Genomic DNA, 18,510 nt, shown 5'->3' on the forward strand with positions numbered 1-18,510 from the left:
GACCTGGAGTGGTTCACCAACGTATCCCCTCAATTGTTTCGTAGTCTGAACAATTAAAGCATTCCAGTCTGTGTGTCCAGAAGGAAGTCAAGGTCTTCACAACGAATACCATACAGAGTTTACTCATAACCTAGAGACAGTGGTATTTGGAGCTTTGCAAGTTGTATATGAGCATATGTATAAGCATTTTAATGACCTTTATGATTTCCTCTCCCAAGGAAACAGAATTTGAAGTGTAGTTCAGTCTGAGATTAGAATACCCAGGTCTGTATATGAGTTCATGATTCTCAGTGAACTTAATTCGTGACCCTGCCCTATTTATCCTTTCTATCCTCAACCATTCAAACAATGACAGTGCACTAATAATGGCAGTAATAATTCCCAAAATTATTTCAGTAAACATTTTGAGTCTAATAACCAACTATAACATGATAGCACTATGAAACAGGCATCCTAACCAATTGTCCTCAACATACCATGTATATACTATGTGAAATTCTCTCTCTCTCTCTCTCTCTCTCTCTCTCTCTCTCTCTCTCTCCATACTGTATATAGTTATATGCCTATTGTTTTTTATATATAACTATAACTGTATATAGTTATATGCCTATAAGTTTTCAGAAATGATTGTGGATGAATGGCTGAATAAATAAATCATATTGAAATAAACATAGATCCAATACTTATGATTTGAAATTGCCTATTCTGTTGTTCGAAATAGCATTAAAATATTATACACTGAAAAAATGGACTTTGGTACAGAGTGTTTTAAACTCAGACTTAATAGAAAAATGTCTTTATTTCATTCAAGTTAGATTGAGTCGACTAACATTTACATAATGCCTACTATGTGTCTGTTACAGATCTGGGTTTTCTTATATAAGAGACCATTCAGTGCATAAGAAAGCATTCCAATAAAAGGCTTTCAAAAATAGTATTTTAAACAGCACAGTCTGAGAAGAGGCAAGGCAAAAAGGAGGCTATTGTCTAGCCGTGATCAATGCCAGACAGTTTCAAAACGCCTCTGGTGATATCTTTCTCACCATCTCATAATGTTTTGCAAGTTGTTAGTAAGAGGACATTAAATCACCCTGGTCAGTAAAGCTATTATCTTCCCTATAACTCGTATAAATCTACTATGTACAGGAAATAATCATGTAATCACTCCACTGCCATTCTCATAGATAAAGCACAGCCATTTTCTTTAAGGTTATATTATAAATGTAGCAGAACCTGCTTATTCACAGGAAGCAAAAATGTCCATAAATGCATAACATTAGTTCTAATGGATACTTTATGAATGTGCATGCACACACACACACACACCTACACCTTCATGCACTCCCCTGCAAACATACACATACACAGCACCTGCACACATACATACCTGCACACACACAGCACCTGCACACATACACACCTGCACAAACACACCTGCATACACATACCTGCACACACACCTACACATATACATACCTATGAACACACACTTGCACACATACACAGGCAAGCACAGATTGACTTCTTTCCCTCTCTTTCACACTTCTAACCATCCTCCTCCTAGCAGAATCTCTCAAGTACAATAACTAACAGATTATTCTATAGTTTTCACTTTGGTTTAATCCATCCCCTTATTATCCAGATCTTAGGTGATTTTGAAGGAGATTTTGAATACAGAATTTTAAAATGGTGACAAATCTCCTATGTACACATATGCATATGTGCATGGCAGGGTATCTGGGGAAGCTGGACATGGCTTAAGTGTTCATTAAATGATAACTTTTGTGGTACCTACTGTGTGTATCAGGGTTGTCTGGGTGTATTTTTATATGCCCATACAATTTTTATTGCAATAATTTTTATATGAAGGTGTCAGTGTCTCTAGTGTTTATACGAATTTCCCCTTTCCACCTTCTGTTTAGCCCTAGCATCAGAATAAGACACAGGAGACCTAGAGATCCACATAAAAAATGTCAGTTTAACAAACAGTAAGTTAATTGCAGAATGTGGAAAAAGTGTTACCAACCCTCTATAAAACTTGTCACCTTCTCAAGTGTATCCTTTGAGACAGCCCACTAAAGAGAAGTGGGGGTTTATTGAGTAAATCAGTGATCCACAATACGTGTCTTGCACTGAAGAAAAGCAAGTTAAATAAAAACCCATGTTCATAATTCTAGCAGTCTTAGATCAACACAGCAGAACCAAGATATAGGCACTGCAGTATGCCACCCAATGAGATCATTCAACGTGCCTCTACTTCCCTTCTGCACATTAATTTTCCCATTTTACAGATGAGAAATTGGTGCAGTGATGCAGATGAGTTTCAGAACTATGTAATGTACCCAAGGTCACACAATTTGTAGGGAGGCATTTGAATACTGGCTGATTTTGTGTAGAGTTGTACACATAACTGTTATGCTATTTTGCTTCTCTCTGTATTTTATTTGTAGAGTTCATTATCAGAAGATGGGGTCTGATTATAAAGACCTGGAGTACTAAGGAATTAGTTTGCAAACTGAAATTAATGCAAAGCAATAAAGATTTTTGTAAGACGAATGACACATTTCTTTTCTAGAAGGACATAAAGTATACTTAATAATGCTTTACATTCAAATCCAAACTGCTTTCCATTCTTTATATCTTCAGTGTCTAATGCCTCCTGTAGTTCTTCATTACCCAGTCTATCTTCCTTCTGTGGGTATATTTTTATTTTCTTGTAGTAGTCTCATCTTTTTTTGCTACTCAGGCATATTTGGAAAATAAGATGAATAATTGTGTAATTGGGAAAGGTGTGTGCGTGAAGAGAAGTTATTTTAACAGTACTTCTCAATGTCTCCTGAGATTCTTAGGCAAGATTATGTGGATTCTATGTGTAAATGGGACTGAGATGAAGAAGTTGACCTCTGAACTGATGAATGAAACTTGTGGCATTCAATGAACTTGGCTAGTAGAGATAAAAGGTCTTGGATTATTTATTTATTTATTTATTTATTTATTTATTTATTTATTTATTTATTTGTAAATCAACCCCTACTTTCCTCTTGGTGCCACAATACTGAATCCTTGCCAATTTTGAATCCTACTAAGGTTCCTCAACTCTATGCAAAGCTCTCAATGGAAAATAAATGTCATGCTTAATTCTTCTCCATCATCCTGTTTCTGTAAGAGAAGTCCTTTGATATTAACTATATCTTGAGTGAGTAGATTCTTAATACTATACTAATCTAGCAATTATCTAGACCAACTCCTTCATTATGCCGGTGGTGAAACTGAGTCTTCTCTCTAGAACTTGACCTTGGCCCACTAATTCCAGTTTAGAAAGAATTTTGCTGAGTCACTTTAGCAAATCCCCACATCATTGATCTGACCATTATGTCACCTTACTCTGCCCTAAGCAAAAATCCTGTTAGATCCCTTTAGCAAAGATTTACCCTACCTGTCAGTAATTTTCCACCCACCCACCCTCCACTGGACTCCTTGGCTATATCTATCCTCATTTTTCCTTATTGTATTCAGTATTCAAAATCTCCTTCAAAATCGCCTAAGATCTTACAAACCATTGTGTTAGCCCCTGTCTTGGGTAAAATATCGCTTTTCCTACCTAATAATAGACAAATATGCAAATTGACCATACCTTCGCTATGCCCACGATTGGCCAGGATGCACGGGGGGGCGGGACTTGGGTTAGCCGGGATGGCCGATTGGGCCGGTTGGACGCTGAGCTCGCGTCGCCAGCGGCAGCGCGAGCTCAGCGTCTGCGCCATGGCTGTGCTATGGCACAGAAGGGGCCTCTGGGGCAGCGAGCTCATGTCCCGCCGCGGACCATCAAAAGCGGGGGAGCTGGGTGCCTGTTCGCTGGTGCACCAGGCCTTTCAGAAGCCTCCAGCTCAGCAGAGGCTTCTGAAAGGCCTGATGCACCAGCGGACAGGCACCCAGCTCCCCAATGATCGAAAGTGAAAGCGTGTAGGGGACCCTACACGTGCATGATTTAATCATGCACTGGGCCTCTAGTGTCCTTAGTAAATATCTTAACATAAGACATGAAGTGAAATCTCTTGTCCACATTTTGGCCTTAAAAAAATCTTGATGTCCTTGGACAATAATTTCACATAGTTTATTGTTCTTGATTTCTATGATCTGATGCTGTTGAATTTACCCAGGAAAATCTGTTGGTTTGTGTGTTTTTTTCCTAGCTAAGAGATCTATGTTTAAGTGGTTGCTGGTGGGAAAGGAGGAACATAAGGTTTGTGGCCAGATAATTTAATCTGCAATTCCAGTTTTGCCTCTACCTAGCTTTGGACTCTAAGGAAAATTATAGAATATCTTTAAACCTCCTTGAGAGTAGTTTACAGTATGGAAAATAATGCCTACCCTAGAGAGCTCTTGTGAGCAGCAATACATATGGTGGCAAATGATAAATAAAGGAAATACTAGTTACTTAACAATTATCAATTCAAGTGTCTTCTATTTTGGATGGTTCCTCTTCCCCCTCCTTCTTCTTTTCCTCTCCTCCTCCTCCTCTTCTGCCTTCTTCAGTACTTAGTTATTCATACCAGTCGCATACTAGATGGCTAATATGGTATAAGAAGTATTCATAGTGCTGGTGTGCAGGAAACTTGAAAATAGTTCTTTTATGCCCCCAAATAACTCATTAAAGTTTTAAAGTCATTAGCTTAAAAGTATTTAACTTGCATAGTTTTGTTTACATTATCCAGCAACGAGGTTTTTGTTGTTGTTACTGCTTGTTTACTTGCTTTCTTTAATAATTTCATCTGCTCAATCTGAGCTTTTAGGGGTTATCCCTTTATTATGTATTTTTAACAAGAAAAAAATTTGAGAACTGTTTTAAAGAGAGAAAATAAAATTGCTTTAGCAGTTTCATGAGGATTTCCTTTTCTCTTAAATCTACTTAGAAAATAGCCTACTCTGTTATGGAGCTCAGTGGTTGAGCATCAACCTATGAACCAGGAGGTGAGAGCTTGATTCCTGGTCAGAGCCCATGTCTGGGTTGCAGGCTTGATCCCCAGTGTAGGGCATGCAGGAGGCAGCCATTGATGATTCTCTCTCATCATTGATGTTTCTATCTCTCTCTCCCTCCCCCTTTCTCTCTGAAATCAATTACAAATATATATATTTTAAAAAGTAGCCCACTCTGGAAGCAGGGAGGGGAAAGAAAGCCGGAGGATGTAAATAGAAAAGATGCCCCAATGTGTCTGGTGCTGATACATGTCAACTCCGGAAGTGCCGAAAAAACCACACACACTGAAGCATCACAGGCATAATTATGAAGACCCTCCTCTGGCTGGCAGCTGAGATCAAAGTCAATCACAAGGCTTTTCTTAGGGATTTATTGCTAAAGCATACACAGTGTCCTTGTCAAGAAAAGTGGCAGCTTAATATGTTAACATGAAGTGATAACAATGCAAATATTTTTACATGTTTTTGAAAGAAATAGCATAGATCATAGATAGTGGATTTTTTTAATGACACAATTAAAACAAATATGGAACCATACTCAGTATTTAAAAGGAATGAACTATTGCTGCCCATAATATCTTGGATGAATTTTAAGGATATGCAAAGTGAAAATAATCAGAGAAGAAGGGAGAGGGAGAGAGAGAAATATCAATGGTGAGAGATAATCATTGATTGGCTGCCTTCTGCAAGCCCCACACTGGGGACCAAGCCCATAACCCAGATATCTGCCCTACCCGGGAATTGAACCATTGACCTCTTGGTTCATGAATGGGCACTCAACTACTGAACCCCACTGGTCAGACCTGTTCCCTGGATTTTAACAGTGGTAAAGTAAGGACCTGGAAATTACTAGAATCACCCCTTACTACCTACTCCATCCACCTTAGAATTCACTAATTGATCTTATTATCCCTTTCTGGTAAATCCAATAAAATATTTTAGATTTTTTCTTAACATATTGCTACTGAAAATTTCTACTTAGGGATTAGAGTTGTTCTGGGAATAAAAAAAAAATGATTTATTATGTCATGAATACATTAACCCTAATAGTCAGCATTCCTTAACTCTTCATTATGGACAGTGAATGAGGATTCCCTTACAGAAGCCACCTTCTTTCTTTCATCTGGCCAGTGTGTAGCTCCCTTTTGGATCTGCACCAAAGCAGAAATCATGAAAAACACATGAAATTGTCCTTTCTGTACCCTGAAGAGCATTCAAATTTATTTGAAGGCCGTAAGTTAATTCTATAGAAAATGAAATAAAAAAGAACTCATTGAAATATGATTGACATTGCAGAGAAAAGCATAAGCCATGTAATTAGACCAAAGTAGATTTTTTTTCTACATTCTGCATGATCTTGGACAAGTACTTGAACCTAAGACTCAATTTCCTCAGATGAAGGATTATTAGAATAACACTATCCTATTGAATTTTTTTGCAGAGGTTAAGTGATATATAGGATGCACTATATTGACATTGGTTCTCTTCTGTTTTCATTTTATATGTTGAAATCACTGACACAGAGCATGTGATTTTCCTAGGAAATTCAACTTTTAGAATCCGAGAATGTTAGGGTAGGAACAGTCTTTTGATCATGCTGTACTGTCTTCCCTTGATGGCTGGGACCAGGACTCATCCATCCCTTTGTAGTCTGTAATGCTTTGCATCAAAGTAATGGTTTATCTACTCCAACAGCTGAGTATCTATTCAAATCCTAACTACTTAGGCTAAATGAAAAAAGGCCCAGTGTATCAAACATAAAATAGATCATTTGATTTCTAGAGTGTCATGACCTAGATTATGTTGACTTGGAGTGCTACATTTGTTCCTCTTTACAGAGTGTCTTTTTTAATAGAACATTTTCTTGACGTGAGTTTTTTAATTTTTCTTAAGACTCAGATAGGCACATTTAAAAAAGGCCACATTTGTTCTTAGGGGTTTGAATTACCCTTTGGATAAAGAAACTTACCTATATTATACTGTAGATCCCTATCTAGAATAATTCTGAGTAAAATGGAATTCAAAAGCACGGGGGAAAAAACAGTACTTTCAAGGGCTTAAATTTCTGTTTTACTTTTTAATGTGGCAGCAGTTCCCTATATTGGAACTTTGAAAAAATGAAGGGGCATGAGTGGTTTGTGTCAGGACAGCTTGCCACTACATGATGTGGAAAAATGGTTCCCAGATCTGCCAGCTTAGCTGACCACCTGAGCGTGTGGCCTTCAAACCTCTATTATAAGTGTCCTAAATGATGTTATTGCACAGATAGGATTGCTTTTCTATAGTCAATAATAATAATATAATTATTAATAATATATAAGAATCCTATCTAATAAAGAGGGAATATGCAAATTGACCGTCACACCATAATAAGATGGCTGCACCTACAGTGGAGGCAGGGATTCTGTAACACAAGATGGCTGCGCCCATATCGGAGGCCGAGTTCCCATTAGGAGCCTTAACGAGCAATCAGCAGGTACCTGAGGCTACGCCTCCTGCCTGGTAAGGCTTGACAGGAGACCTCAGGCCACGCATCCCACCCTGGGGCCAGGCCAGGGGACCTGAAACTGCACCCCCACCTGGCGGGGCTTGACAGGGGTGGGGCTGGCCGGGTCTGGGTCTCTCGTGATTTCGAGGTGCATGTGGGTGGGCGGGACTTGACTCTCGTTCCCATGGCGTGCCCTAGACTCTGACAGGAGGAAGATTTTCATATACATTTTACTAATTTTCTTTTATCTCAAGCCATCCAATTTACCTTGTAATGCAATCATTTCCCAACATTTCCTGCTTTCACTCTCATTTCTTCTCATTTATTCATGTCCAGACAACCATAATGATCTTCAAAATATGTAAAATGGCATGGCCAGTTGCTCAGTGGTTAATCCTCAACTTATGAGGCATGAAGTCAGGGTTGGATTTCCAGTCTGGGCACATGCCCAGATTGCAGGCTTGATCCCAGTAGGGGGCATGTAGGAGGCAGCCCATTAATGATATTCTCTCATCATGTTCCTATCTCTCTCCCTCTACCCTCCTCTCTAAAAGCAATAAATATATTTTTTAAAAATATGTAAAATATATTATACCAATATCCTCTTACAATCAAAGGAGCCCCCTTGATTAAGATCACATTTCAAATTCTTTCTGCAGTTTTTCTCAATTCTTCCAAAATTATGTCTCTCTTCCCTTTGTTGATTAATTAATCTTCCTTTTATTAATGGATTCTATTGAGACTTTCCTGACTTTGGTGATTAATGTCTATAGTTCCTTTTCCCTTTTTGGCAATTTTTTTTTCATGTGTTTCCACAAATTAATTTCTTAGGCCAATAGTCAACTGGTCTTAAGAGGGCTTTTCTGACCATTCTGTTGGTATTCCTTATCACTTTCAGTTTTTTGTGTACCTTTTAAAAGGCATGATTTTTTTTTCTATGTTTATGATTTTTTTTTTGTTTCTTATCTCTCTTTTCAGAATGTAAGTTTCCTGATAGGAAATCAGGCTTATTTGGTAAACACTGTACTACCAGTGTTTAGCATAACATTTGACAGATAGTAAGTGCTCAATAAATGTCGTCTTTCAACTGAATAGATGGCGTGGTTACACTACTTTATTGGGCAAAGAACAAATTCATTTAACAGAATCTTTAAAAGATCTGTTAAGGACCTAGGTCAGAAAAAAATTGTTATTATGTATATATGATTATTCAAATAAATGCAATATATGTTACGATTTGCATTTTAGAATAGAATATAAAGATATGTTAAAAATTGTTTGTTGCCTTATAAACTAAAAATTCAATGAAATCATTGTTAACAGTTAGATATTTCATTTATGTTTTTTTAGTGTCTCTATTTGTGAATTGCCACATGTCATTAAAATGTATGTTGTTATCCATATATAATATGTGTATGTGCATTTTTGCGTGTGTGTGACTTAAAACTATATTTGATCACTTAGATGGCTTCTTATTTCTTCTATTGCAAAATACATTGCATTGAAGTTCTTTGGGTATGATTCTTAATGGCCTTCCCTCATTATTTTTGTGTCACTTTCTGACTGATTTCCTTGACATTATCATCCAACACAAGTATAATTGTGTTTGTTTTTTTAAACTTCCCAGAATTATTTCTTATTTTCTATTACATTTAGACAGCATCTTCTTTGTGTTTCTTGTTTGAAATATATATTTTTGCTTTCTGTATAAATATTACATATTGCTCTTGGTGTCAGGTTTTGATTTTCTTCTCAAAGACTGTTTATTTCCCTGAACTTCTTTCTTTGTCTTCTTTGTCTTGAGCTCCAGCTTTATAGTAGAGACCCTCTTCAAATGTCTAAATATCTGGTGATATTTGGATTATTGTTCATATTGAAAAATAACTAAATGTTTTCTAGTTAGCTCTGGTTCAGTAATGGTTGGTATTTGTCAATTGGTACAGCTTATTGGAGGATAAAGGGAAAAAACTGAAATTTTTTTCTCTTGAAAGAATTCCATTTTTCAAAAAAACACACAGCACAACAAAAGAAAAATTTAAATCTCCAAAAGTGGGCTCAATATATATGGCTGCCAGGAATGTGGGGACTAAATAGTAGGGGATGATTCTCAGTAAGGTGACTCTCACATTTCAGTTAGGAAAAAATGCGCTTAAGCACTTGTGTTTACCTTTATGCCTCTCATAATCTTCTGCTGTGTCTGTTGTTTCTGCTGGCATGGGGAGAAACAGTACAAGCAGGAGTCTGCTATTCATTTAGCTTTCAACCATCATCTATTCCTGTCTCTAATTCCTCAGACTCCATGGGATAATTCTGGGTGCATCCATTTTTTAAAAATTATTTAAAATAACATTACATGTTAAAAAAAAGGTTTTTTTGAGGTAATGTTGGTTTGTAACATTGTGTAAGTTTCAGTTGCGCCACATTATAAGTTGACATTTGTATGTACTCTGCCATAAGTCTTGTTTCCATCCATCAACATACATATGAGCCCCTTAACCCATTTCACCCTCTCTTTCCACTCCCTTCCCCTCTGGTAATGCCTGATCTATGTTATCTGCTTTCATAAGTTGTTTTGGTTTTGTTTGTTTTACTTTTTGTTTTTACATTTCATAAATAAGTGAAATCATACAATATTTTTCTTTTTTTCATCTTACTTATTTCACTTAACATAATACCCTCAAGGTCTATCCATGTTGTCACAAGTGGCAGGATTTCACCCTTTTTTATGACCGAGTTGTATTCTATTATTACACTACTAGAGGCCCGGTGCACGAAATTCGTGCATGGGTAGGGTCCCTAGGCCTGGTTGGCAATCAGGGCTGATCTGTGGGTGACCAGTGGGGCAATTGGGGCCCCCCTGCTGGCACCCGCCTTGGCTGTCCTGGGGCTTGCAGCCTGGGGCAGCTCCTGCATTGAGCATCTTGCCCCTGGTGGTCAGTGTACATCATAGTGATCAGTCGTTCCACAGGTGGTTCTGCTGCTCAGTTGATTTGCATATTAGGCTTTTATTATATAGGATGCTTTTAAGTTCTGATTCCTTACCCTCTGTTAAGAAAATTAGCATTGATATAGCTGCAATAAATCTAAATATGTGTTGATTGTTTTCATGTGCAAGTGTCTTTTTTCTCATTCTTTTAGTACTTCCATGTTTTAATTAAAAAAAAGAAAAAGAGTTATCATATTTACTATTCCAGGTGATGAATACAAGGATTTGATCAAATTTGTTAAGGCTCTTTTTTTATTCTGTGATGATAATTGCACATGCATTAATGCACTATAGATTTATAGTCTAAGTTAAATAAGATTGTCTTATTCAAGATAAACTTCATGTCGCATCTATAATTTTCAAATATTGAGTTGCAGTCAAATAAAGGGTCATTTCTCTTCAGAGATTTATAGCTTAGCAGATGCCCCAACTATTATATCTCTCTGGTTTCCACTCTGTATTAATTAAAAGTCTCATTTCTTCTGTCCTTGGCCATAGACCACTGATCTGAACAATTACTCCAGGCAGAATCAGCTGTAGCCCAGGCTCAGGTGAATAATAAAATAGAAATATACTGCTGTTCATTTTAAAGCCTGTCAATGTCTTCCTATGAGAAAAAAACATAATATTTTTTCTACTTTAATTGTTGTAGAAAAAAAACATTATTTTCTAAAATCACCTTTATATACTGTATAACATGCTAAGGTATTTATCTATTTCTAAGGTGACTATCATAGCACTTCAAGGAAATTAGCATTACATCTGATTTGTTCTTGGAGCCATTTGATAGATGAAGTAATTGAGACCTAGAAAAGTTAAGAACTTGGTGAAAAACACCTGTAATGGTGTTAATAACAGTTAAAATATTCTAAATGTTTAAACTGAGCTGGTCATAATAATAATTGCTTTTCATTTATTAGCACATCTAATCTCCATAACATTTTATAGCTATTGGTAGTATTATATCCATTTAAGCTAATTAGAAAACTATAATTAGAAATGTTTAAAAAGCAACACGAAGCATAATAAAACATAGTTGTTTATCTGGGGTTTGAGATGATGGGAGCCTGATTCTAAAATATACGCTTGTCCCACAACCATCACATGGCTGCTATATGTATGTCCCCATCAACTATATGGACATTTTTCAAAATTTCAATATGATTTTGAACTTAAAGCGGTGATTAGAAACCTACACATTGTCTTAGACCACCTAGTCCTGCATTTCTTCTCTCAGTTGGTGATAAATCCAGTATAAAACTTAAGTCAGGACACAGACTTTTTTTAAAAACAGAATTTATTGGGGTGATATTGGTTCACAAAACCATACAGATTTCAAGTGTACAACTCAACAAAACATCATCCAATTACTGCATGTGAGCCCATCGCCCACAGCAAAGTCTCTTTCTGTCCCCAATTATTGCCCCTTTGTCTGCCTCCACCTACCCCACCCTCCTTTCCCTCTGTTGTCTGTATCTATATGTTACACGTTTTTGTGTGTTCTTGCTTAATCCTGTCTCCTTTTTTCATCCAGCCCTTCAACCCCTTTTCTGAAGTATCTAGGATTTTATGTGGCAGAGACAGTTCAATAGGAATCCCTCCCCAACTGTACTTCACACCTTAATATCGTTCAAGAACATTCATTCAGTGTTGACACCATTCACAATTGTGCAAATGACATTATCACGTTGTCAGGGAAATTGAAGCAATTATCTCACGAGTTAAGTAATGCACACATTGACATATATTTGCCTTTTGATAACAGGGAGTGATCTGTCATCTGAAAAGCAGGCCTATCATTGAAATGCTTCTTAGATATTTATTTCATTCCCAGGAGAATAACCACTTTGGCAATAAACAGTGATATTCTTTCACTTAAGGTGAGGTTTAGGATTAGAGAGCTGAGTTAGCACTGGCAGTTTGGCATATATTAGCATATGAAAACACTCAGCACTTTGTCTCTTGGGAAGAAGGGTAATTAATCATTGACAAACAGATTGTAATTCATATCATGCATAACTGTGAAGAAATAATATCTCAGCCTCACACAGTCTTGGTTTCCTTGTGGGCTGAGGATCTGAGAACTGCTCAGTGGGAAGTTCTGTAGGAGGGTCTGAAGGTAAAGATCCCTGTACCATGCATTTCTCAACAAGAACAGAGCAGAGCAAATCCGGGTGAGCTAAATAATCACAGTCAACAAACTGAGCAAGATTCCTTCCCACTACCAAGGAGATAATGGCTATTCATTTTCAATTTCTTTTTTTAAAAGTATAGTCTAGTTTAAGGAGAAAAGCAGGGATTGCCAACCTCTGGCCTGGAAAGCCAGGAGTTCATGCACTCAGGTTTAGGTACCATCATTGTGGTTGGTTCCTGCCAGTATCTCTGGCAGGGCTGCTGGCCATCCAGTGGCTGGGAGGCGTGTGAAGGAAGGCATCCTCTCAGCCTTCTGTTTAAGGAGATTCAGTGTTGTCACACAGCATTCATTATTTGCACAAAATCGCTCATCCATGAACTTGAGCTCATCATACTCTTTTTGCATCCTCCCTCTCTCTCTTTCCTGCAAATTGCTTCTATACCATAAACTGAGGCAATAATAGGCTTGACTAAATTTGTTCACTTCATTCAGGTTTGCAGTCTTTGTGACTTTCCTCTAATGTCTCAATATGTGTATTTCAATATATTTTGTTTAGTTATCCAGTTGTTTAAGGCAAAATTGTAGCAGGAATTGGTTCTTGGGTCTGAGCAGATATGCCTTTCCTATCTAAAACTACACTGGTAAAGAGAAATTATAGCTGAAAATTACGTATCTAAAAGTAAAAATTACACAATGTGACCATTTGGTTAATGTCCCTGGCTTCAGTTTGTATTCTCCTTTGCCGACAGTTGTTTGGTTCCTTACTTAATTTATCATCTGTGAATGGATTAACAAACTGTTTATTCTCAATAAACATTGAGTGAATGATAGCAGAATAAATGATGAATAATTATACCATCTTCCATAAATAATGGGAAATCAGTTGTATAACAATGGAAGTAGCAGAATACTATTTGGTGTGGAACTTTTTAAAAAAATTACTTTTTAAGATATTTTATTGATTTTTTACAGAGAGGAAGGGAGAGAGATAGAGTCAGAAATATTGATGATAGAGAAACATTGATGAGCTGCCTCCTGCACACCCCCTACTGGGGATGTGCCGGCAACCAAGGTACATGCCCTTGAGCGGACTTGAACCTGGGACCCTTCAGTCCGCAGGCCGACGCTCTACCCACTGAGCCAAACCGGTTAGGGCTAAAAAAAATTATTGAACTCTGAAATTTACTAGCTTATAGAGCTAGAGATGAATTCTGAAGTGTGAACATGTGAGAATTCTGCTTTATTTCCTCCCCTTTCTTAAAGAAATGCTCATTATACATGGAAAACTATTAGGTCCTCTCTCCTAGTTTGGCCATTAACCAGCCACTACTGTCATAGTAGAGTGGAGTAAGTTCATCTGATGACTTGAATTATAATTTTACTGTCACCATATGATTTTGGAGAGGACACTTCAGCACTTTGGGTCTAAGATCACATCATATAAAATGAAGTAGTTGGCCTATAAAGTATCTGATCACTCTTGAGAACTCGGTCAAAGCTATTAAAGACAATATTTCTTTTCTCACTTATTCATTTGTATTAGATGCACTTGCTACAGAGGGTTGCCTGATATTGTTTTTTTCATATCTCGCTTAGTGAGAACATAAAAAGAGAAATGACTCAAAGAGAGGAAGTAACAAAAAATATCAATAATACAAGATGCAATATAACTTTATTGTATTTGCTATGACTTTTCAGAGTAAAGATAAAGCTAGCAGAAAATTCTTTATCTGGTCATTAGTTCAGTGTTCCATGGAATAAAGTACTGTGGAGCTATAAAAATGGGCTGTATCATTTGATTTGAGAGAACTGAATATGAACTTACTAACATATATTACTCAATAGAAGTTTTACATCTGCTTCTAAGACTTGCATAATTAAGTATATCAGAATTACATATAATATTCTACTTGTCTCATTTGTTACTTTTTAAATGTATTTCTTAAATTGTCCCCAGAGTTGCCTTTGTATTTTGGGAAGAGTTGACATTTAATAGCGCCCTTAAGTGTGTAGTATGTAATAGCAATGAGATAAGCCATGTGTATATAATCTACTTGTTTTATAGTTAGCACTCTGATGATTTATACATTACATTTTCTTATGCAACAAGACAAAATTATTATGGAATTATAATTCTAGATATTTGAGTTCCATAGTTATAGAATAAAAGTACTACCATTTCAAAGACTACCATTTCAAGGTACTATCATTTCCCCATTGGTGGGGAAAGAATGTGCTGAGTTTATTTTCTTTCTTCTTACCACCATGGTTATAAAACAGGCAACAATCCAGTTAAACATTGTGATTTTGTTTTAAAAGTTTTTAAATAACTTTTTTACTTATTTTTTTTAAAAAAAGGATCAAGCACTATTCAAGGTGCTGAAAATATAAAAGCAAATGAACTAGACACAGTTATCAGCCCCTGCAAAACTAGTTCTCTCCTGGGGTAGATAGTAGACAAATAACATATAAATAAAAATACAAATTTGACAGCCAAGTGAGCTTTGAAGAGAACCACCAGGGCTGTATACTAGTAAAGTGATGTATGTGGACTGAAGGACAGAGCTAGTGAGTTACCATCCACAGATCATCCACAAATCTCTCAAGACTAGATGACTCCCAGGGATGTAGCTTCTCTCCATTTTTCCAGGACACACTCTGCCTACTGTACATCTCCATCTGGATGTACTATAAACACTTCGAATGCACCGTGTACACAATCACATCTATCATTTAATGCTTAAATTTTCTAAGCTTAGCTATATTCCAACTTTAATGATGTACTCCTACTGATTTACCACCAAAATATCTCTTAAGCACATTCCCTTTCTCCAGCTCCACTTCAGGGTGCTTAGTGGAGATCCAATTCCATGCCATACACTTTGCAAGTTATACATACATAATATTCACCCCAAGGCAGTTCCTGTTCATCCTTGGCTTTTGGACTCCAGAGCCTGCTTTTTCAATCACTGTTCTTTCACAATATCTTTTTTGACCTGATTGACATCCCTGAAATGTTGATCTGCCATGCACTGCCTTGCTAGTTCACCAATTTCTCCTCCAACACAGCATTCTTTGAGATTCTCTGTCACATACATCGGCAGTCCATAAACCTGGCTGACAATAGCAATCACCTTGGTCCTTGAAAAAAAAGTATGTGTACATATATGATATATATATGAGATATATGATATCTATTACATATGAGATACCCACACATTTTTGTCAAGGACCCAGGTGATCACTATTATCAGATGACCACTATATGTATATTTGGCCTCCCTAGCATCCTGCAGCATCATTGAAGACTAGAAATGTGTATTTTTATAATATTTCAGGTAATTTGATGATCAGCTGACATTGTACTATGGTTTCCAGATTGTCTGAGCTTCTTATATGAGTTATATCTATCCCAAATGCTATTATAAGCTCCACCCTTTACCTTATAACATATGTTCCAATATCACTGAACAGTGTTCCTCAAATACCATCTTCTCTATGATTCCATAATATTTCTCAAAAAATAAACTTGTCTGGAACTACACCCATTTTCCATTCTTTTATTTAATTAGCAAGTCCCTGCCCTAACTTCCAATCTAAACGTACATGCCCTCTTAGGAAGTTTCTTTTTTCTTTTCTCCTTTGTCTGGTTTCACCATTTTCCCTCCTATTCTGCCCTGTATGGAAAGGTTTGATCTAACAATTATTATCAGGCCCCTGGTCCCACTGAAGGAGGCAGTAAAAGGAAAATTACATAAGAAGAGCAGGGAATTAGTGGTTCTTGCATCTACTCTAAGATCTGTCCTTCACTTGCTGTGATGATGAGGATCACTCAACTGGAGCAGTGCTACCTACATTTAGTTGAACGCATTTAGGCAAACATGCTCACCCCTAAAGCAAGACACAAATTGCCACAGAACTACAAATAAAATACAATCGACTCCATCGAATCAAACATGGAAGAAGAGGGCTCAGAGAGGGGTTGCATGGTGAAACCAAGATTGATTTATCCGTTTATTTCTTTCTACATTTGAGGTATTGTACACAATCTGTACCAATGCAAAACGAACAGCAGTAAGTGAATCTAGGGGAGTGCAAATAGAAAGTACAGAGGACAAAAAAGTAGATTGAAGGATAAAACAAGTAGAAGTGTAAATTCCAATTTCTGATATACACTGGGTGATTTCATTTCTCATTAATATTAATCATCACAATTGTCTAAGAGATCAATTTGTATATTCATTTTCAAGACAAGAGAATTGAAACTCCAGGAGATTGAATGATTAATTCATGTTTATATAATCACTTGCTGGCATAGGCGGGCTTTAAATCTATATTTACATCATCGTCATTTTTTTTTTCCATTCCATCACAATTTTTTCACTCGAAACTTTCAGGTGAAAACTGAATCTTTGGCCAGGAATCAGACAGTAAACAATGAATGAAGTAAATAAGTAATTATCATAGTATGTAGACTGTAGCACAGATTATAGACACATCACTTTTTGAAACTGCAAAATACTTTGTTTCTAAAGGGAAAACTTCTTGGTACAAGAAGAGAAAACAGATTTGGAGGTAGAAAAACTTGGGTTGGAATTTAATTAGCTATATAAGATAATCTCTGAGCCTCTCTATGCACACACACATACATACACACATATATGTATGAGTATGTGCATATCTATAATAATAAAAGCTTAATATGCTAATTGACCAGACATCCTTCCAGATGAAGCCAGGGTTGTGAGGGAAGCCCGGGTCCCGGGTGCCTGCTGGTGGCAGGAGGGAAGCCTGGGTCCCGGGTGCTGGAGGGAAACCGGTGCCGGGAGCCGGGGGAAGGAAGGCCTACCCTTTCATGAATTTTGTGCATCAGGCCTCTAGTGTATACATAGGAGGGATAATAATACCCTTTTCATACATAAGCCATAGAGAAAATAGAAGGAAAGTAATCACAATCATGATTATGTCTATATAAAGAACTTAAGATATACTTTTTCCTGCTAATTACCTGGTGGAAACTGACTACCATAAATGGACACGAGTAAGCAGCATTCAGAGTTTCACTTGTCTTTGGGAACTGATTGGATAGTGGAATTATTTTATTTCTGTGATGGTTGTTTGTTCTGAGATCACTGTGGAGACCAGAGCATCTCAGGGTAAGCAGTGATCCCAGCCAGACCCTCACTGATCATCTAGTGCGCTCTGTCCAAGTAGATGCCGTTGCTTCTTGCTTCATAGTTTGTGGAAGCTTCCTGCTTCCTCTCCTCATGTCTTGTCAAGTACTGCTCTGTCCTCACAGATTACTCCAAAGACAAATGCTACAAGAAGAGCAGGGAATTAGTGGTTCTTGCATCTACTCTAAGATCTGTCCTTCACTTGCTGTGATGATGAGGATCACTCAACTGGAGCAGTGCTACCTACATTTAGTTGAACGCATTTAGGCAAACATGCTCACCCCTAAAGACACAAATTGCCACAGAACTACAAATAAAATACAATCGACTCCATCGAATCAAACATGGAAGAAGAGGGCTCAGAGAGGGGTTGCTTGGTGAAACCAAGATTGATTTATCCGTTTATTTTATCCACGGAGGTTGTTTTACCCACAATTTATTAGAATCCCATTTAATGCATTTCTTAAAAACAAACAAGCAAGAACAAGGAATATCAGATGTGGAGTCAGAAAAAGCAGGTTCGTGTCCCATTGCTACCACTAGGTTGCTTATTTCCATAGATGTTCTTTGAAATGCACTCACATTCCTTAGTTCTTTCCTCCCGTCTGGAAACCAAGAGATACAAAGCTAAAAGCATCATTCTTCCCCAAAACTCAACTTCTCCATTTTCAGAGGAATGTGATTAAAGAAGAAAAAAAAGCAATAACTCAGCTCCTTTTTGAGGCTCTGTCTTGGCCCTGCAGTTCTTTGT

This window comes from Eptesicus fuscus, chromosome 21, assembly GCF_027574615.1.
Source record: "Eptesicus fuscus isolate TK198812 chromosome 21, DD_ASM_mEF_20220401, whole genome shotgun sequence".
Lineage (NCBI taxonomy): Eukaryota > Metazoa > Chordata > Mammalia > Chiroptera > Vespertilionidae > Eptesicus > Eptesicus fuscus.